This window comes from Phocoena sinus, chromosome 2 (assembly GCF_008692025.1).
Source record: "Phocoena sinus isolate mPhoSin1 chromosome 2, mPhoSin1.pri, whole genome shotgun sequence".
Taxonomy (NCBI): Eukaryota; Metazoa; Chordata; class Mammalia; order Artiodactyla; family Phocoenidae; genus Phocoena; species Phocoena sinus.
This window is the reverse complement of record NC_045764.1, coordinates 4330076-4337688: the sequence shown is the minus strand read 5'-3', so window position 1 is coordinate 4337688 and position 7613 is coordinate 4330076. Positions and strand designations below refer to the sequence as shown.

Below are 7613 nucleotides of genomic sequence, written 5' to 3'. Positions count from 1 at the left end.
GGCTAATTGGAAAAGCAACTGGTGTGAAAGAAACTATTTGAGGAAAAATGATAGAGACCGCTAACGTGTATTGAATGCTGACAATGTGCCAGCCACTCTCATAAGGACTTTATTTCATCATTAGCACAACTCACTGAGGTGGGCACCGTTAGAATCCTCATTTAAGAGCTGATGAGTTGAGGCCTATGAAGATGAATAATTTGCTCAAGTTCAGACACTTAAAAAGTACGCAGCATTTATTATGTCAAATTGGTGTCCTCTTGGGAATGTCTAGGTGTTTGTTGGGCAATGAGAAACTTTAGACAGTAGTGATGATACTCAGAATCTGGGAGAAGGTGGCATGGCGGTTCTGGGTCATGGGGCCAAGGGCAGCGACTGTGACTATTGACTCTTCATGTAAGGTATGGGGTCCAGCCACCTAGCCAGGACTCTGCTAGGGCTGGACATAGGAGTGAGTCCCAAGGGCTGAGGTGGCCTCAGGGTCCAGCACCATCAAAGACTCAGGAGGGTCACCTCTTTAGTACTGAGCACATACGAAGAGAGAGAGGTGTTCACAGTTAGGAAATCTGAGTGGAGGTTTTGCAGGTGTTTTTTTTTTTTTTTAATTTTATGGAAGTATAGTTGATTTACAATGTTGTGTTTAACTTCTGTACAGCAGAGTGACTCAGTTATACATATATACATTCTTTTTCATATTCTTTTCCGTTATGGTTTATCACAGGATATTGAATATAGTCCCCTGTGCTGTACAGTAGGACCTTGTTGTTTATCCATCCTCTATATACTAGTTTGCATCTGCTCATCCCAAACTCCCAATCCATCCCGCCCCCACGGCAACCACAAGTCTGTTCTGTATGTCTGTGAATCTGTTTCTGTCTCATAGGTATGTTGATTTGTGACATACATTAGATTCCACATATGAGTGATATCATATGGTATTTGTCTTCCTCTGACTCACTTCACTTAGTACGATCATCTCTAGGTCCACCCATGTGGCTGCAGATGGCATGATTTCATTCCTTTTTATGGCTGAGTAGTATTCCATTGTATATAGGTACCATTCACCTGTTATGGACAGTTAGGTTGTTTCCATGTCTTGGCTATTGTGAACAGTGCTGCTATGAACAGAGGGGTGCCTGGATCTTTCGAATTACAGTTTTGTCTGGATATATGCCCAGGAGTGGGATTGCTGGATCCTATGGTAGCTCTACGTTTAGTTTTTTACTCTCCACAGTGGCTGCACCAATTTACATTCCCACCAACAGTGTAGGAGGGTTTCCTTTTCTCCACACCGTCTCCAGCATTTGTTATTTGTAGACTCTTTAATGATGGCCGTTGTGACCGATGTGAGGTGGCACCTCTGTGGTTTTGATTTATGCAGGTATTACTAACTGTACCTGTCTTTACATTTTTCTATAGGTTTGAAAATTTTCAAAATAGCTAGGGGCAAGAGGAAGACGTAGGGTGGGTGGGAGTGGGCAGGGTGCGAGGTAAAGTGAAGGGCAGAAGCTCTTGTGAGAGAGACGAGGACCCCAGGGTGAGGCTCAGAGGGGGTGTTCGGTGAACACCTGCCCCACCGGCACACAGAGAACGGGCAATGTCGCACTCTCAGAGGTTCCATAGCCATGGCCGGCCTGCCTGCCCGCCTCTCCAGAGAGGTTTCTGGGCTGAAGGACCTGACAGAGCACAGCTAGAGGCAGAGGCTGATGTTTTCTACCGGCAACCTTATTAGGGTTTTGCCTTTTTTTAAATCTGTTAAGAGTTTTCCAGTAGATAAAATAAAACCACACGCCAACACAATATAAGCAGGTTTTTCTCATCATCACCAAGTTGAAGAAGGTTAGAGGGATCATAGCCCCAGACAGCTGCTTCTCTTAATGTCATGTTGTGGCTTTTTCAGTGATGTGTGCAAACCCTTTTAAACCCGTGCTGCGACTAACAGCCGTTTCCCCCGGAGTAGAAGTAGTTAGCTCGTAGATGTTGAGAATCAGCCATTCTCTCTCTGTCTCAGGCCATTTGTTTGCGGGAGAGCAGTCATTTGAGAAAATTAGGTTGTTTGGTTACCGAGAGACACTGCCCTTTGCCCTATCTAATTACCCTCTTTTGGAAGAAGAATTGCTTACTGTCTGTTAGACAGCTCTGCATGCTAATGGTCTTTGGGGAGCTGTTTACAATATTCCCATAAAACAGGTCAAAACAGTTTTACTAGCCTTTTCCACAGTTGCTCTCCATCGCAGTTAATACGGGAAGCGTCAGCATCCTGAAGATGTGATATGTCATAAAAATATAATAAACTGTATTTTAATGATTAAAAAAAAAAGAAGATTGCATGTAGCCTGATTTTCAAACACAGTCGTTTCAGGACCACACACCAGTGTTTAGTCTTTTTTATTCAAAGCAGAAGAGCAACTGGGGATTGAAGGTTTGAAGGTATCTACACTTTCTTATGAAGTGATGCTTCTGACTAACTTTTGGTTGTTTATGAAAGCTACATGGAAAACAGGCCAGGTACTGATATATCTGTACTTCCTGACTCTGCTAGACTTTATTTGTACTGAGTTCTCTTTACTGGCCCTCATTTACCCAAAGCTTCTTGTTCATTCATTGATTCATTTATTCACCAACGTGTGGCATGTCTTTGCCAGGCACTGGGCCAGACAGAGAATAAAATAACCAGGTTCTTTCCAGTTTTAAGATAAGTAAGTCCTAGGGATGTAATGTACAGCGGGGTGACTGTCATTATCGATACCGTCGTGTATATTTGAAAGCTGCTAACAGTAAGTCTTCAACATTCTCATCACGAAGAAAACAAAATTGTAACTTTATGTGGTGGTAGATGTTAACTCGACTTATTATGGTGATCATTTCACAATATATACGTGCATCGAATCGTTATGTTGTACCCCTAAAATGAATCCAATGTGATGTGTCGATTATATCTCAATAAAATAACAAGGTGCCTAGGTTAAAATACTAAAGCATTTTATTGAATGTATTAGTGCTTTAAAGTCCACTGTTAGGAGTTTGGTAATAGAGGTGCTTGCAAAATGTGTTGGGTCCATGGGGCGGGGTGGGGGAGGAACTGATGAATTCTGTCATGGGAAGTGGAGGACATGTCACAAAGGAGGTCTGGTTTGAGCTGGATGTTGAAAGATGGGGAGAAATGTTCTAGGGGGAGAAACTGGGAAGGATGCGCCAGGCTGAGAAAGCTCGTCCTGTGTCAAGGCAGAAAAAAGGGCAGAAAAATGACACGTTCCATCTGCTGTGACTGGTGGGCGGGAGATGAGGCCAAACAAGTCTATGGAGGAACAGCATCCCTGCCCCGTGCGCCCCCTGGAGCACACCTGTGGGTCATCTGGCGTTTCCCGCCAGGACCGCTTCTGTCCCAGAGACGTTTCCCCATCTTTCCAATACCTTCGTCACATCCATCGGTTCTGCCTAAACTGTTCAGAACCTACTCCATCTCAATAGGCACCAAATAAGGGTTTTCTCTCTTAGCTCTCTCTTTACGTGGGGGGCATTTTAAAGGGCAAGATGGATATTAACAAATGCCATATGCCTTCGAACTTACCTTCAAACTGATGTTAGGTTGACCGTGGATGTTTACATTTCTGTGGTTTGAAGAGTTGTAGGTTTCTGGGTCAAAAATGTGTTTTGTTTTAGATTTCATGTCAAAAACGATCTCTTGAGAAAGTTGTATAATTTAAAAAGCGGGCTCTGAATAGGAGTTGACCTTATATCCATAATATATGACTATATATGTACATATATATGTATAAATGTGTACACATTTCCTTCTATGTATGACTTTCGGGCTAATGTATATATTCTAACATTATTATTAAGGTCATAAGTATTTCTGTTGTAAGTTGGCAGTGATCAATCGTAAAACATCCAAGCAGTTCAAATCTGAATTAATTGATAAGCACATCTCTTTAGGAGTTCCTTTATTTTAATCTCCAAACATAACTCTTCCTGGATATGTGTTTAGGAAATTGTGTACACTTTCTTACTTTGAGGATAGTTATTTGTGCACCAGTTCTTTTGCCTGAAGAGGTCTAGTCCTCAGCGGGAAAGAGGAGGCAAAAAATGTTGAGGGTCCCCAGACCTCCGCAGAGGGGCAGAGAGAAGCAAAGAATTGAACAGAGCTGTGAAGTGCTTTGAATTCTCTCTCAAACTTCTAGATCCCAGTGGCTTCCCATTTTCCTTCCCAATTACTGAGACTAAAACCGGAAAGTTTCTAGAGCCCTGAGGCCAGGCCTCCCCAATCCCCGTTACCCCACCCCCATCCTGTTTTTAAAGGGAAAGTTGCCTAGAATCATTCGCTAGGGAAACAATGGAACAGATTGGGGATGGTGGGAGAGGGGATTGCCAGAGACTGGGGGGCACACCCGGTGTTTTCTTTCTCACTGACTGCTCAACCCTGCAGCTCATTTCAGAAATGCTTGCGTTGACTGTGGAAGTTGACTGTGGAACAGATTAGCCTAAATAACCTTATTATACCAATAATAACTGCAGTAGCATAGAATCTCAAGGAAATTCAGGAGTGATAATACTGGGTCATTGGTAGTAATTTTTTTTAAAAAAAACTAGCTCCTTTTGTTTGATAAATGTGACCTGTATTAGAAAAAATACGTCCTGTTGTGCATGAGGACAACAGGTGATTCCACTTCAGATATCTGCTATCATCATCCTTGTTATATGTTTCAAATACATCATAAAATACAAATATAATATTTATAAAATACAAATATGATATTTATATGTTTATTCTCGTTGAGGCTCTGCTACTCAGTACCTATGTGACCTGGTAAAGTTACTAGAACTCTCAGGTCCTCTGGGAAGAAGGATAATAATACAGAACTGGTAGGGGAAGCAGGCATTCAGCTTGGTCACAAACACATCTATTCTCTGAGGGAAGACAAAACATCCACTAAGTGATTGCAGCTTTAAGCCAGGTGTCATATCAAAGGACCTGAGTGCAAAACTACCTGCTTAGCCAAGCAAATGAGGCGTCTCCCCCAGGTCCCCACCCACCACCTGTTCCAAGCAGTGTTTGTTCTAAGCGCCTTTGGTGTGGAAGTTCTGGGAGAACCGTTTGTGATGCCTCCACATCTAAGAAAAAATCATGCAGACGTTCCATATTTCCTGGAGCCGGATTTGTTTTTAACCGTTGTTGTTTGCCTGTTTTTTACTTCCTTTGTCAAAGGCTGCTCAGGAGGCTGGTAATAAGGCGGAAGGCACGGCTGCTGAATAAATCAGCTACTAGGAGGGTTTTTAATCAACAGACAATGTGATGTTTTTTTCCCCAGAAATTGATTTTGAGCAAAGCATTTTACATCAAAGGGCCTTCATTCAGCAAAAATGTGATTTCTGGGTGATATCTTAGCCTAGATCTGAATCCCCCCTTCTCTTTTTTTCCCCCTGAATCTATATTTAGAATCCATCGATCACTTTTCACTGCCATTGTTTTCATTCTCTGCCTCAGGAGCTAAAGGATCCATTTTGTCCATTCAGTTTTCCCCATTTTACTCAGACATTGAATGCAGGCTTTCAGTTTTTTGATCGATATGCTTTCTTCTTCAGGTGCTGTGTCCCCATGGAAGATTGGCCTAGGTGATTTAGTGGAAAATTAGTTGGACCATAGAAATCCAGTTTGAAAAGCAAATGTGTTATTTTCCCCAAATGTAAGCACCTGGAGAATGATTTTTAACTGTGGCACCTTTACGTAGGCCAGTGGTGATAATTTGACCAGGGCTTGGGTGTCCCTGCAAAGACCTGATAAAACCTACTTAATCTGGAGACTTGTTACTTTTCCACAGTCTGTTCACAGCCAAGAGAGTTTTAAAAACAACGGTTTTCTTCTGTTTAGTTCATTCTAAATCCGCATCTTGAGTATACATGATAAATGGTGATTGGGTGCCCAGATTAGCCTAAATAACCTTATTATACCAATAATAACTGCAGTAGCATAGAATCTCAAGGAAATTCAGGAGTGATAATACTGGGTCATTGGTGGTAATTAAAAAAAAAAAAAACTAGCTCCTTTTGTTTGATAAATATGACCTGTATTAGAAAAAGTACGTCCTGTTGTGCATGAGGACATCTACGTGTTTACCAGGTGATTCCACTTCAGATATCTGCTACCATCATCCTTGTTTTATGCTTCAAATAAATCATAAAATACAATTACAAACATAATATTTATATGTTTATAATACTATAATTTATAAATGCAATTTATAGATTATATTATATTATATTAGAAATACAATATAATTGATAAATACAATCTAAATACTTATAAATTATACGATATATTAAATAAATAATAAAATATTCAATAGTTTTTAGAACCTGCTGAAAATATCGGTTATCATTCTTATATTTTGTTTATTTTCAGTGATGAATCATTTATTCGAACAAGACAAAAATGTCTCCACATTGTTTCCTTTTTTACAGAAAGAGGAACATTTCAGATATATTAGCTTCTCTCTGTTTCAACAGGATTTATTTCCGTCTGGTCCCAGGAACTGCCTTTCACTTCAGGGTTCACGTTTTAGTAACACATATGCACCCATTACAACCAAAAGAGCACACCTGAATTTTGGATGGTCGTTTGTTATTATGGTGACCATACCAACCTATGGTAAAAACCCTCCGGCTCTCCCCAACATGTCCCTCTTTTCAAGCCAGCTCTGGCCTTCTTTGTACTAGCCTCTATCCCCAACACCATTATTATCTCCCCTGGTCAGAAATTTGATGTCTCCATTATCTTTTTCATGAGCTTTGATAACTCTGTGAACTATTGGAATGTCTCGTCTCTTGACTTTAAAAGCAGCGATTTCAGCAGCTCTAATCAGGTGTTCCAGGGAATTTGTTAGGAACAGAAGGTGACCCCTGTGAAAGGCTGGCCCACGCTGTCACTCAGCACCACCACGATGGGACTCTCGCTGCCAGGGAGGACGATCAGCCCTTTCCAGATCCTGAGCACAGAAGACACGGTCATGGCGAAGTTTAAGACCAAGTAATAGAGCTGGTGCTTATTCATCTTCCTCGGGTCCCCAAAGGTGTCCAAGCTGGACGCGGGGAGATGTGACCCCACGGTGCCCATGCGCACCGTGCCGGGATCTCTGGGGGCCGAGGCGGCCCGCGGGCTCCGGGTGTCACAGACAGCTGCGGAGCACCGGCCAGACCCCCACCCAACGGCCTCCATCATTCTTGTTTTCTGATTAAATGCAGGTGGTTTTCTCTGAATATAAAATTAATATGCGCTCACTTAAAAATAGTTCGGAAAAGAAAGATTGCCCGTGATTCCACGACCCAGATCTATTTACATTTTAAGATAACATGTGGAGAATGGGTGATAAAACATATGGTTACAATATTGCCCTCTGAATAAAGTCCTCTGATTGAGTTCAACTTCAGTTTGGAGGACTTCACTCATCGATTGTAGACTTTTGACCAAATGCTTGTATTTTATAAGGTGGGTATTGTATACAAGGTAGTGCAGACTGAGTCCTTCATTAGAAAATTTGACTTCTTGGATCACAGCATTTGTTTCCTTGGTCGTCATTTGTACTTACGGACCCGTTCTTCCCCTTTGTTCACAT

The 7613-nt window shown here is 41.7% G+C and overlaps 1 pseudogene; it reads right to left on the bottom strand.

Moving 5' to 3' along the window:
• Positions 1-6545: 6545 nt before the first annotated feature.
• On the bottom strand, positions 6546-7114 carry LOC116750011 (annotated as a pseudogene).
• Positions 7115-7613: the final 499 nt, after the last annotated feature.